Below are 14,566 nucleotides of genomic sequence, written 5' to 3'. Positions count from 1 at the left end.
ACAGTTCCTAACTGTTTGCACATAATAACCACTCTCCTACATATTTTCTTTACTAAAAAAACCCCAGCAGAATTAATAACTAATATTTATGGATAAATATACATATAACTGCTGTGCCATGCTGCTCATATTTATCACGCCATAAAAATGCCCCTCCCCATGCCCAAAATGGGTTGCCTGTGGACAAGAATCCAAAATGAGGACTGGAGGGATATTGTCCTGCTCCACTTCACAGTTGCCGAGTGAAAGTTTTATAAGAGCTGTCACGATTCATGGGTCAGTGCGCTCATCTTGCACCTCTGATTGTGTGCATCTGTTAACTAGCAGCAGCTGCGTTAATGAGCGCCAGCTGCAACACATTTGTGGTGCCTTTAAGTTTGGCTGGCATTCCTGTTTGTGTTGTTGGTTCGTTGATTCTCGTCTGGCTCTCTTGTCCAGTTGTGTTCCTGTCCCTCCAGTTGGTATTCTCTGGATGTTATTCCTAACCCACATGGGATTCTTGCGCTGGGTTACTGCAGCTGAGTGGTCTGGATGTGGTTCATCTGGGGTTATGCCATCATCTTCCTACGTTTCTCATTGCTGACTATCTGAGTTGCAAATAAACCATTTTTACCTCGCACTTGGATCTCGAGACTCGTTCATTGTGACAGAATGAACCAACCAGAATGGATCCAGCAAGCTCGGCAGAACTACAAGACATTTTAACCAGTAGTAACTCGCACATGGAATGCCAAGAGGACCAGATGATGGCTACGGGTCGTGCAGTCCAAGAACTGGTCGCTCAGGTTTCTAAACTTGCCACTCAGTTTCAGCGCTTCAAGTTAGAGACCGTTTCTTCTCAGCAACCACCTGCGTCCAATCCACCAGCCGCCATAGAGCTTTGCCTCCTTCCAAGTGTTTTCGGAGGAGCTGAAGAACGTATTTGATCTCGCTGCGTATGGCAGAGAGGCAGCTAGACTTCTTGCGGAGCTGTGACAAGGGGATCGCACCACAGCTGATTATTCTATCGAATTTCGTACTTTAGCCGCGGAGTGCGGCTGGAATTCTGAGGCACAGTTGGACCTGTTTCTACATGGACTTTCGGACACCATCAAGGATGAGATTTATTCCTCGGATTTACCCGCAGGGGTGGATAAGAGTGTTCAGTAAGTCTTGGGCTGCTTCTCTACATCCGCATCATCCCTATGACTGTGCTATAGAGTTATTATCAGGTACGTCTCCGCCTAAAGGCAAATTATATTTGCGTTCCAATCCAAGGGAGGTCATGGAGAAATATATTTCTGAATCTCTTGCAGCCAAGATCATCCACCCCTCTTCCTCTCCAGCAGGTGCGGGATATTTTTTCATGAAAAAGAAAGATGGCTCTTTTCGTCCCTGTATTGACTATTGAGGGTTGAATGACATCATGGTGAAGAATACTTATCCTTTGCCGTTGATGTTGTCGGCTTTCGAGCGTCTGCAGGGGGCGTCATTTTTCATGAAATTGAATCTCCGTAATGCTTATCATTTGGTTTGCATAAGAGAGGGGGATGAATGGAAGACCGCTTTTAATACCCCCATGGGGGCACTTTGAATATCTTGTTCTTCCTTTTGGCCTTTGTAACGTCCCCACGGTATTCCCAGCACTCGTCAACGATGTGTTGAGGGATATGGTAGATCAGTTCATTTATGTCTGCCTGGATGACATACTGATATTTTCTCATTCTCTCTAGGAACATGTTCAACACGTCAGGTGAGTGCTTCAGAGGCTGTTAGAGAATGGGCTTTTTGTCAAGGCAGATAAATGCGTTTTCCATGCACAGTCTGTTTCTTTTTTGGGATACATCGTCTCGGCCGAGGGGGTGCGCATGGATACTGACAAGATTCAGGCTGTGGTAAATTGGCCAACCCCAGAGTCTCATAAGGCCCTGCAGAGGTTTCTGGGCTTTGCCAATTTCTACCGACGGTTTATTTGCAATTTCAGCCAGCTAGCCGTCCCTTTGACTTCCTTAACCTCCATCAAGACTGCCTTCAGGTGGTCTAGTGCACTGGAAGCTGCATTTACCAAACTGAAAAGCTGAAAAGTTTCGTTTCAGCTCCCATCCTTATTGCCCCTAATCCTTCCCGGCAGTTCAAGGTGGAGGTTGACGTGTAAGAGGTGGGGTTTGGCGCGGTTCTATCCCAGCATTTCCTCACGGACAGTAAGGTGCATCCTTGAGCGTATTTTTCTCACTGTTTGTCCTCCGCCGAGCGTAATTATGACATTGTTAACAGAGAGCTGTTGGCAGTCAAGCTCGCTTTGGAAGAGTGGCGTCATTGGTTGAAAGGTTCGGGGGTTCCTTTTATTGTTTAGACCGATCAAAAGAATCTTGAATACATCAAGTCCGCTAAAAGATTAAACTCTAGGCAGGCTCGGTGGGCTCTTTTTTTGGTAATTTTGATTTTTCTATTTCTTATCTTCCAGGTTCTAAGAACATCAAACCGGACGCATTATCCCGTATTTTTGATGTTTCGGGTCCACATTGTACTGCAGAAAGTCTTTATTTCACATGGGAGATTGAGTTGAGATGGTTCGCATAGCCTCGCAAGGGGTAACGCCCCCACCAGGATGTCCACCGGGTCAGTTGTTTGTGCCAGAGTCTTTAAGGTCAGAAGTTATCTGATGGGGTCATTATTCCAAGGCTTGCCATCCTTGGGTTAATCATACCATATTTCTCGTTAAACAGCAGTTTTGGTGGCCAGCCATGGCTCCTGACATTCGTATTTTTGTTTTGGCTTGCTCTGTCTGTACTTTTTCAAAGTCTTCCAATCGACCCCCTGCTGGACTCCTTCAGCCGCTGTTAGTTCCTTCGAGACCCTGGTCCCACATTTCACTAGATTTCATTTCGCGTCTCCCTCCCTCACAGGGAAACATGGTGGTGTTGACCGTGGTGGACCGGTTCTCGAAGGCAACTCATTTCATTCCTCTGCCTAAATTACCTTCTACCAGAGAAACAGCGGTTGCTGTCATAGATCATGTTTTTGCTTACATGGTCTCCCGATGGACATGGTCTCTGACAGGGGGCCTCAGTTTGTTTCCAAATTTTGGAGAGAATTTTGTAAATTACTGTTAGTCTTTCTTCTGGATTTCATTCTCAGACTAATGGTCAGATAGAGAGGGCAAACCAAGATCTAGAATGAGTGTTGCGATGTTTGGTTTCTCAGAACCCCTCCTCTTGGAGCCAGCAGCTCCAAGAGTACATGACAGAGAGTTCACTGGGTTGAGTACGCACATAACTCGTTACAATTTTCAGCTACGGGCCTACCTCCTTTTCAGTGTAGTTTAGGGTACCAGCCAACACTTTTTCCAGAATTGGAATCCGAAGTTGCGGTTCCCTCTGCCCACGCATTTATCCAGAGGTGCCGACGCACCTGGACCAGGTCCAGATTGACCCTGCTCTAGGTGGGGGTGCGCACCAAGGTTCAGGCCGATCGCCACCGGTCGCAACCTCCCATCTGCGTCGTAGGTCAAAAAGTGTGGCTTTCATCAAAGAATATTCTTCTCAGATCCGTCAGTAATAAGCTTGCACCCAAATTTATTGGCCCATTTACTGTCACCAGGATTATTAGTCTGTTGGCAGTCTGCCTCAAACTCCCTCTCTGGCGTACAGGAAAATTCATCCAGTGTTTCATGTATCCAAATGAAAGCCTGTTTTTTATTCACTAAATACTAAATAAATCCACAAAATGCCAAACTGCGAGACAGCTGTGTATTACACAGACAAAACCAGACAAATAAAAGGTCAAACAGCAGAAACCTAAATACAAGACAAATAAAGGCAATAATGATGAACACCTGAGTAGATTAAATGAATTACCATGACATCTAAAGACTGGTGAGAAAATTGAACAAAGCAAAACATGTGACTTGACATGTGATGATGACATGTCCTTGATGTTTTTGTTGTTGTTGTTTATTATTGTTAAAAATATTCAGGTTTGAGGATAGAGTTTAGAAATATTTTAATATAAAATTTTATAAAAGTATATCTATAAAATGGTACAATAGTGACTATATGAATGCATTTAAAATATAATGTAATAATGTTGATGTTTTAAATGATGTACATCCATATTGTAGTGCATCTATTCAAAGATACACATGTGTAAATGTTGCATTCAGATACCTATATAATGAGCAATAGAGCAATAAAACCATGCTGGTTTATGATACTCACCATGCGCGACCCATCCATGCTTGCACTGGTCACATGTCCGGAGGTGGATTTTTCCAGGCTGGAAACACTCACATGTGCAGTTTACCAGAGTACAGCGGATGGCCTGTTAATTAACAAGCAAATAATAATCATTGAAAGATTCATAAACTCAGCATTAAACTCTGCATTAAAACTTCTTATGGCCTTATGCCATATTCATGTAGGGGCATTTAGATGAGCTCTTCCTTCCTCTCACCTGAAACCTGACCTACTTTTGCCCCATTAGGAAATTCCTTTGTTTTGACAAAAGCCGCCATTACTCGATGTGGAGACTGAACCAGAGCTGACCCCAAAAGCTTTTGGTGATGAGGGGTTAAGTGTCCCTAAGAGACAGCCAGCTTGGGAGGACAACACAATGGCACTGTGTGATAAGACATATCCTTAATCACTCTGCCACTGAAAAGACTCCAGCAGGAAGAGAGGTTAGGTGGGGAGGCTGCGCTGTTTTTGTTCTCTTATACCTCTGCTTTCAAGGTCTCTCAGAAATTGAATAAAAACATAAAATAAAAAAAAGACACTTTTTGTCTTCTGAAATGTTATCTTTTTGCAACACTGCATAACTGCATTTTGTGTCATAATTCATGCCCTAAATAAGTATAGTTCATGTTACAGATCAGGTGTGCAACCGCACGTTTGTTGAGGGGTATGCAAGATAAAGCCCCTGTAAATTATATCCCTTAACATTAACCTACACAGAAAACTTTCTGCAAGTCAATGACTAAGCTTCTGTAATTATTCAATTATATCTGGATAAGTTAATTTACTCACACGTTTAGTAGTATTTGATTTAAATTTGACTTCGTGCTGCAAGACATAACATGCTAATCTTTATTAACAGAAGATGAGGGCTAAAGTCCAGTAACTAGCTTTAACCCCCGATGGCTGTTTTTTTTTTTTTTTTTTCAACACGTTGCTCTCCTCTTAGTTAAGCAGTTTCAGAGGCATTGATTGATTGATTGATTGATTTTGACTCCCTTATATAGTACTTTTCACATATTTTGCTTTTTGATTTATATTTAGAAATAAGATAATCCCTATTATATTATAACATTTAAAAATCACTAATCACTTTTTTACTTTTTTGTCAAAGTTCAGCACTATTGGTACTGAAGTAAGAAACTAGTAAGAGTTTCTAAATAAATCACACAAATTACCTAATTTTAATTCAAGGCTGTGATTTGTGGCAAAATGTGAAAAGTCAAAAACAAAAGTGTTGCATTTATAATATTGTTCGGTATATATATATATATATATGTACACACACACACACAGGCCACTTTATTAGGTTAGGTTCACCTTGCTAGCACCGGGTTGGACCCCCTTTTGCCTTCAGAACTGCCTACATTTTTGTGGCATAGATTCAACCAGGTGTTGGAAACATTCTGATTTGAGCTTTCTGACATGGTGCATTATCCTGCTGGTAGTAGCTGTCAGAAGATACACTACAGTCATAAAGGGATGGACATGGTCAGCAACAATATTCAGGTAGGCTGTGGTGTTTAAATGATGCTCAATTGGTACTAAGGGGGCAAAAGATTACCAAGAAAATATCCTCCACACCATTACACCATTACACCATTACACCACCAGCAGCAGCCTGAACCACTGAAACAAGGCAATATGGATCCATGCTTTCATGTTTTTACACCAAATTTTGACCCTTTCATCTGAATGACGCAGAAGAAATCGAGACTCATCAGACAAGGCAACGTTTTTAAAATCTTGTAATCTTTTTCTTTTCTTAAATCTTTTTCAAATCTTCCTCCTTGAGGAAGCAGCCCTCGAAACAGTCAGCGGATTTATTTTACATTTAGAATTACTGAATTAGTTTATTAGATTAAATAAACTATTAATTAATATTGAGTGCAAGATGAAGAATATGTGTGAAGTTGCGGGTAGATTCGTTGTGCGCCTGTAGTAGGATTGCCAACTGCCCTAATTATACAGACATACGTTTGGGGTAAGATCTTCCACTGCATATTACATGAGACTCGGTTTTCCCGTAATGAATCAGAAAAATGACCGCTTGTCCGTTAGACAGGCAAAACGATCGAAGGGGATTCCCCCTATTGTCACCCCCCCCCCCCCCCCCCGCAGTCGTATCGTCTCAGATACTACGAGCATGCGTGAACTGAGGAGCATATGCTGTTGTTACGTTACTGTTATGCATGACATGTTAATTGAAATTAACTGTCGAAAAGAACCAGTTTTCGAAAAAAGAACCTGACCTCCCATCACTAGTGAAAAGTTGGTTTTCCTAATTATTATGTTCCCTTGAATATAACTGGAATGGTTACCCCATGCAACTTTAAACTACAGTCTGTTCAGTTAAATATTTGGCTGTAGTTTGTGTTTAAATTACAGTTTTTTCAGGGCCTTTCTGCACAAGGTGAAAGTGCTGCTCGGGCATTAGTGCAGATAATCGCCAGGGATCTGACACCAGGGCCAGGCCGCTCCACTAATTACTATTATATATAATGCTCATTACTGTAGTAACATCCAAAAGAAAACTATAACGTTATTTGTAATTTAACTAGTGTTTCCCAGTTTTCAACCTCTCTGGTGTTTTCTGAACCCATCCGTCCGTCTGTGTGTTATTAAAATTATTATTATTTTTTTTAAGGTAATTAAATGACCACTTGGTCATGTAGCATGTTACATTTTAAAATATTGTTGGAATATTGGCTAAAAATCAAAAATGTTAAGTACTGTGCTGTGTTCACCAATTAGACTAATATTTCATTATGAACAAGGTTTATTGCATTGATCAAAATGTTCTGTGTTTGTTATAATGCATTGTAAGACAGTGAGGCAGCAAATGACAGACTAATCCACTTTCTGAAGCTTGGATTTCCCCAGGAAAACATCAGTAACATTTTAGGTGTCACTCATACAACTATCGTTCATCGGATGAGAGAATGTGTTTGGCCAGAGACAGAATCCAATAATTAACCAATGAGCAAATTGACCCACTGCAAGTGTCTGATTCATTTGGAGTAGATGTATACCTCAAGACTCTCACATATGTACAGACTTTGATCGAAGAAATGGATATTTGAAGTTTTATTTCTGCTTCTCTAATTTTGACAGCAAGGTTGTAAATGTGTATATATAGTTGTATATTAAGTAAAACTTGTGGAAACGACCCTCTAAGACATGTAAAATAAAGACAGACTGAAAAATAATTAAATTTATTTTAAAATTTTATTGAAGTACTTTTTTTATTATTATTACTTGTACATAGAAAGAAATGTACATAGAACCAGTTTCCAGAATTAAATGAGTCCAAATCCAGTGGACGATGTGTTTGCACAAGCTTGCAATGTAGATGCAAAGTTATCCATTGTGGTTATTTAAGCTGGTATCATAAGGGTCCTGCTGCAGAAGCCTTGAAGTATCTTCCATTCCAAACATTTACCTGGAGATTCTTGGATGGGACTTCCCATCCAGTCCAAAATGATGTAAGCTTTTGTAGCTGGTCTGTAGTAGCTGTGTGGAAAAAAATTCAGAAGATGCGTACAAACAACTCTTAACATTTTATGGAAGGTTGTTTGCATTAAAACTGTCAAACTGCAATGAGTCTTAGAATGAAAAGTTTGAAAAATACTTTTTACAGGATTTATATTGTAATTAAACCATTTATAATACATATTAAAACAATGATTATTGCTAATTTGATTTGCAAAGTATTCATAAAAAATATAATCTTAAGAACATCTAAGTGTACTCAACTGTGCTTTTTTGAGACACCATAAACTAAAATGTGCTTTTAATATACTATCTCTATTTAAAACAAAATTGTATTTAGTTACCACTTGTAGTACAAGGAGTTCAGTTGTACTATAAGTGGTAACTAAATACATGTTATTAATACTTCCAATCATTGTAACCTAGACGACATACAAATTTTTCCTCAAATGTGCTTTATAATAAATTACAATAAATCTATGAACAGGCTGTGGTCATGTCATGCATTACAGGTAACGTAACAACAGCATATGACCCTCAGTTCACGCATACTCGTAGTATATGAGACGATGCCACTGCGGGGGGTGACGAGGGGGAATAAAACTGAGTCTCATGTAAAATGCAGTGGAAGATCTTACCCCAAACCTATGTCTGTATAATTAGGGCAGTTGGCAATCCTACCACAGAATCTACCCGCAACTTCACACATATTCTTCATCTTGCACTCAATATTGTTTAAGTAATAGTTTATTTAATCTAATAAACTAATTCAGTAATTCTAAATGTAAAATAAATCCGCTGACTGTTTCGAGGGCTGCTTCCTCAAGGATGTCGCATTTTGTAGGCCACAATACGTCATAGAAGTTGCCTCGTTTGAATCATTAACGTTAGATTCAAAAGTAAAGAAATTACAACAATTTACACCTCACAATGAATAATGGTCCATTTTAGAATTAAGACACCCTTGATGTATGTGGCCGACAAATGCGACAGTCTTCGAAATGGTGCTTGGTAGCAAATAATAACTTATTCAATCATGGTTTAAATTGTCAGACTACCTCACTAGTTATGACAAATGATGACATATCAAGAACCTGGTAAAGCTTCAGTTAATTACTGTGTTCAATAAGCATCACTCACCTGTCTTTACTCCTCTTGATCCGCCATGTTGAAGAGACTGTAGCGAGTGACTCGTGTTCATGTGTCTGTTCCCGCCCTGGTTGTAAGGCAAAACGAGATTGGTTGGAGAGAGAGCGTGCTGCGATTGGTCAGTGCAACACGGGCGTTGTCTGATTAGGTTAAGCAGATGGTGGGTGGAGTCGACCTATTTGTGGATTTTTCTGCAGTGGTGACGCTAGAATTGTGTCAAAATCCACAAATGCGTGAGGTGATCGACGAATGCACAGAAAGCGATTCACAAATGAATGCAGGCAGAATTGTGCTTTTGACATAAAAACATATTTGTGAATATGTTTTTTACTAGCAAATCCATTTTTTATATATTTGTGAATTTAATTATATTTTGTTAAACTCCTAACATATATTTGTGGATATCATTCTATTCATTTGTGGATACGATTATTTTTTTTGTGAATAGCTTTACATTTATTTGTTGATCATAATCTATTTATTTGGAATAATGCAACAACTCTAACCCCATATATTCGGTGTGGTCTTCCGCTGCTGTAGCCCATCGGTTTCAGGGTTTGACGTGTTGTGCATTCAGAGATGGTATTCTGCATACCTTGGTTGTAACGAGTGGTTATTTGAGTACTGTTACCTTTCTATCATCTCTAACCTGCCCATTCTCCTCTGACCTCTGACATCTCACAACTGCCGCTCAGTGGATATTTTCTCTTTTTCGGACCATTCTTTGTAAGCCCTAGAGATGGTTGTGTGTGAAAATCCCAGTAGATCACCAGTGTTTGAAATACTCAGACCAGCCTGTCTGTCTGTCACCAACAACCATTCCATGTTCAAAGTCAATTAAATCCCCCTTTTTTCCCCATTCTGATGCTCAGTTTGAACTTCAGCAACATCTTCACCACATCTAGATGCCTAAATGCATTAAGTTGCTGCCATGTGATTGGCTGATTAGCAATTTGTGTTAACAATCAATTGAACAGGTATACCTAATACAGTGGCCGGTGAGTGTGTATAGAGAGAGAGAGAGAGAGAGAGAGAGAGAGAGAGAGAGAGAGAGAGATATAATGTATCTCATATGTAGTAATGAAGCACAGAGACTAAATTTTGTTTAGTAACTGCTTTATTTTTATTTAATGTCAATTATTATTATTTTGGGGTTTTAAAACTGTTAAAGCTCAATAAAAAAAAAAAAAAAAAAAAAAAAAAAAAAAATATATATATATATATATATATATATATATATATATAACCATTTAAACAAAAGGCTGACTTGTGGACATTTGGTGTAAATGTATGATTCATTGGAGAATGAGACATAATGTATCACAGTCATTTATCATATAAGCCATGATAAATGAGAGAGAGAGAGAGAGAGAGAGAGAGAGCGCAGCAGCAGCAATGCAAACACTGTAAACATTAAAAAGGAAAATGGAAACATCAGTTGTGGGGTCTGACAACTAATGTGATAGTTAATGTTGTTTAATTACATAATTACGAGCTCAATTAGGATGCCAGTTTACATATCAGCAGTGTCAGTATTGTATTTTTCATATTATATATTTATATTGATGACATGCTGAAAACAATAGAAGCTACGGTTTGCATGGCATGTTCTTTTAGGGTTCTAATGCACAACAACATGGAACAGTATGGATCCCAAACTATTTTATGATTTTAGACTAAATCTGTAACTGAAATCTTAAAGGATTATTCCAGCCATATCTATTGATGCCTTTGTCTGTTACATTTACACAATAGCACACACACCTCACTGACCAACTATGATGACATCAGGTTGCTGGCAAACTAAAAGCATCTCGTCCTCTCTAGCACCCACAATATTTGATCTTATTCAAGGCTTGACTTCCAAATGTTGTCAATATCCTGCCATAAATGTACAGGCAAGACAGGAAAAAAGTTGATTGTATTGAGATTACGCTGTACGCATTCAAGACTAGTGTAATATTTGCATGTGTTTCCATGCATGAAATGCATATTCAGTTGTAAAATGTACACATGAATTATGTGCATTTGGATTGACTTTAAAAAAATACAATATCAACATACTGACAGCATCTAAAGTTTAAACCCTTTTAGGCATGTGCAACTTTAGATCTATAAATCTTTTAACACTTCAAGCAGAGCAGATGATTATGTTTAATATTAAATATGTTTAATTAAATCTGATGGCATTAAAAAAAGATTTACTTAATACAGGTGAATCTAACATAATGGAAAAGTTTTTTGTTGTTTGTAATTTTATAAAACATTAAGCCAAAAAAAAAAAGCAAACTTACTTAAATTATAGATTCATTGCACACAAACTGAAATATTTCAAGAGTGTTATTATTATTATTATTATTATTATTATTATTATTATTCTGATGGTTATGACTTACAGCTTAGGAAAATAAAAAATGCAGTATCTCAAAAAAATACTGACATGGAGTCGATCAGCCTGTGGCACTGCTGAGGCATGAGGCATATCTGTGTGGAGAACTGATTCAGACTACTTGTGCAAAAAAAAAAAAAGAAAAAAAAAAAAAATCTCAGTGGATTATTAATTTTAATGGCAAAAATAATGTTTGGAAATGTAAACTGATATTTCCTACTTACACACTACAGCAAAACATATACCAATATTAGTTTTTTTTTTTGGTAAAAATACCAGTGGCCTAAGACTTTTGCACAGCACCGTATATGTATATAATATATATATATATATATTTATTTATTTATTTATATGCACCTAAAGGATTATTAGGAACACCTGTTAAATTTCTCATTAATGCAATTATCTAATCAACAAATCACATGGCAGTTGCTTTAATGCAATTAGGGGTGTGGTCCTGGTCAACACAATCTCCTGAACTCCAAACTGAATGTCAGAATGGGAAAGAAAGGTGATTTGGCATTGATCGGCATGGTTGTTGGTTTCAGACGGGCCGGTCTGAGTATTTCACAATCTGCTCAGTTACTGGGATTTTCACGCACAATCATTTCTAGGGTTTACAAAGAATGGTGTGAAAAGGGAAAAAACATCCAGTATGCAGCAGTCCTGTGGGCGAAAATGCCTTGTTGATGCTAGAGGTCAGAGGAGATTGGGCTGACTGATTCAAGCTGATAGAAGAGCAACTTTGACTGAAAGAACCACTCATTACAACCGAGGTATGCAGCAAAGCATTTGTGAAGCCACAACACGCACAACCTTTAGGCGGATGGGCTACAACAGCAGAAGACCCCACCGGGTACCACTCATCTCCACTACAAATAGGAAAAAGAGGCTACAATTTGCACAAGCTCACCAAAATTGGACAGTTGAAGACTGGAAAAATGTTGCCTGGTCTGATGAGTCTCGATTTCTGTTGAGACATTCGGATGGTAGAGTCAGAATTTGACATAAACAGAATGAGAAAATGAATCCATCATGCCTTATTACCACTGTGCAGGCTGCTGCTGGTGGTGTAATGGTGTGGGGGATGTTTTCTTGGCACACTTTAGGCCCCTTAGTGCCAATTGGGCATCGTTTAAATGCCACGGCCTACCTGAGCATTGCTTCTGACCATGACCATCCCTTTATGACCACCATGTACCCATCCTCTGATGGCTACTTTCAGCAGGATAATGCACCATGTAAAAAGCTTCAAATGGGTTTCTTGAACATGACAATGAGTTCACTGTACTAAAATGGCCCCCACAGTCACCAGATCTCAAACCAATAGAGCATCTTCGGGATGTGGTGGAACGGGAGCTTCTTGCCCTGGATGTACATCCCACAAATCTCCATCCACTACAAGATGTTATCCTATCAATATGGGCCAACATTTCTAAAAAATGCTTTCAGCACTTTGTTGAATCAATGCCATGCAGAATTAAGGCAGTTCTGAAGGCAAAAGAAGGTCAAACCCAGTATTAGTATGGTGTTCCTAATAATCATTTAGGTGAGTATATATATATATATATATATATATATATATATATATATATATATATATATATATATATAGACAGAACTTGAAACCACCATCACAGAAAAGAGAGGATCACAAGGGATGCTGGATTTTTCCTTCACATTTTTGTACTCAATGATCAATGAAATATTTTTCATCAAACAAACATGTTTCTGTATGTATAGAAATGTATTTGTGAGATAAATCCTAAAGCATTTTTTTTCCTGTACAGCACCATCCTGTTTAGTTATAGGTATGGCCAACATGTCCTAAGTTGTTCTAGTCAGCGAGTTTGTTCTACCAACACTAATAATTCTGCTTTGCTATTCACATCAGTGCAGACATGTCCAGCTAAACGTGAAGGATATCAGTCAGAGTGTAGGCAGTGCAGAGTGGATACTGAATGGAAGAGAGAGATAAAGAGAAGCCCATGGTGATGGTTTCTTGGACCACTGAGGACCCTGTGAACTCCTCTAAAAGACTCAGATGACAGAGATCAAACCACTGACAACCTACTGCAGTATCCGGAGACAGAACTGTAAAAAATAAAATAAAACCCTATTATGCACTTTAAAAAGTTAGAAAAAATAAATACAAATAATAAATAAACGGTTTATAAATATTTGGTAAACACGTGAAAGAAATTTGAATGGCAATATTAATAAAACCAACAAAGACTGAATGGCTGGACATTGTGAACATTGTCCAAAATATAGAAAGGATGACGTTCACATTAAACTTAAGGATGAAAAAAATACTTCTACTTATTGGGAAAAATGGATTGGGTTTATCATTCAATTACATGATTATTGTCTGCTGTATCATAGGAGATATACTTCCATCAATATGTTTATGTAAGAATATATAGGTGACCAAATGACTTCTGTTGTTTAGATAAAAAATAAAAATAAAAATGAAGTTACAAAAAATAAACTGAATGCCATTTTATTAAATATTCGGCCTAATTATATGCTTGTGGCAAGAAGTGGCCAGGTAGGGGAAGGGACCCACCAAAAGTGGATATACAGCGACTATGCCGCCCGGAATATACCGGGACATAACCGCCCTACGAAAGGGCACACAGGTTCGTGGCCAACAGCCAGGGTGAGCATGGACACAGATAGTATAAAACATTTGCAGTTTATTTATATCCAACTAATTGTTCAAACATTGTTTTTGTTTTTTTGGATACAATATAAAACATGCCTAATACACAAGTTTACCAGTTACAAAATGACCAGGAGAAGAAAAAAAAAAAAAAGACCAGCAGGGGCCTTTTGGATTATCACCTCACACCATACCACAAACCACTCAATTGTGAAAACAAATTGGCCAACACCACACTACCCCAAGTGGACACACTGAAAGTATAAAACCTCCGCTTTAAAAGTTCCTACTCATAAATCACATAATTAACTGGTATACACGAAGACATTCATATCACAACAGTTAAACTGTTATACAGCAAACACTAAAAATAAAGTAGCAGTGCAGTCATACTGACATTTGTCTTCAACCAAGGTACTGGAGACCCCTGTAAGTGTAGTTACACCTGCACACGAGACCACTGCTGCTAGCATGCTAAAAAAGGCCTACTTGTGACACCAACAGGGAGATGCAACAAACCCTATCCTTGGTCCATGACTTTCCACAATGATCTAGTACTCAGGATGATGCATCTTGAGTAATCAAACCATTCCCTTTTTAATAGGATCAATCCCAACACTGATAGGTTCATTGGATTTAAACCATTTTAACCAATGACGA

General features: G+C 38.5%; 1 pseudogene; it reads right to left on the bottom strand.

The window, feature by feature from the left end:
* LOC113099010 (zinc finger protein basonuclin-2-like) overlaps positions 1-14,566 on the bottom strand; it is a 233,811-nt pseudogene that overhangs the window by 142,457 nt on the left and 76,788 nt on the right.

Source organism: Carassius auratus, unplaced genomic scaffold (genome assembly GCF_003368295.1).
Source record: "Carassius auratus strain Wakin unplaced genomic scaffold, ASM336829v1 scaf_tig00216830, whole genome shotgun sequence".
Classification (NCBI taxonomy): Eukaryota; Metazoa; Chordata; class Actinopteri; order Cypriniformes; family Cyprinidae; genus Carassius; species Carassius auratus.
This window is presented reverse-complemented; position numbering and strand designations above follow the sequence as displayed.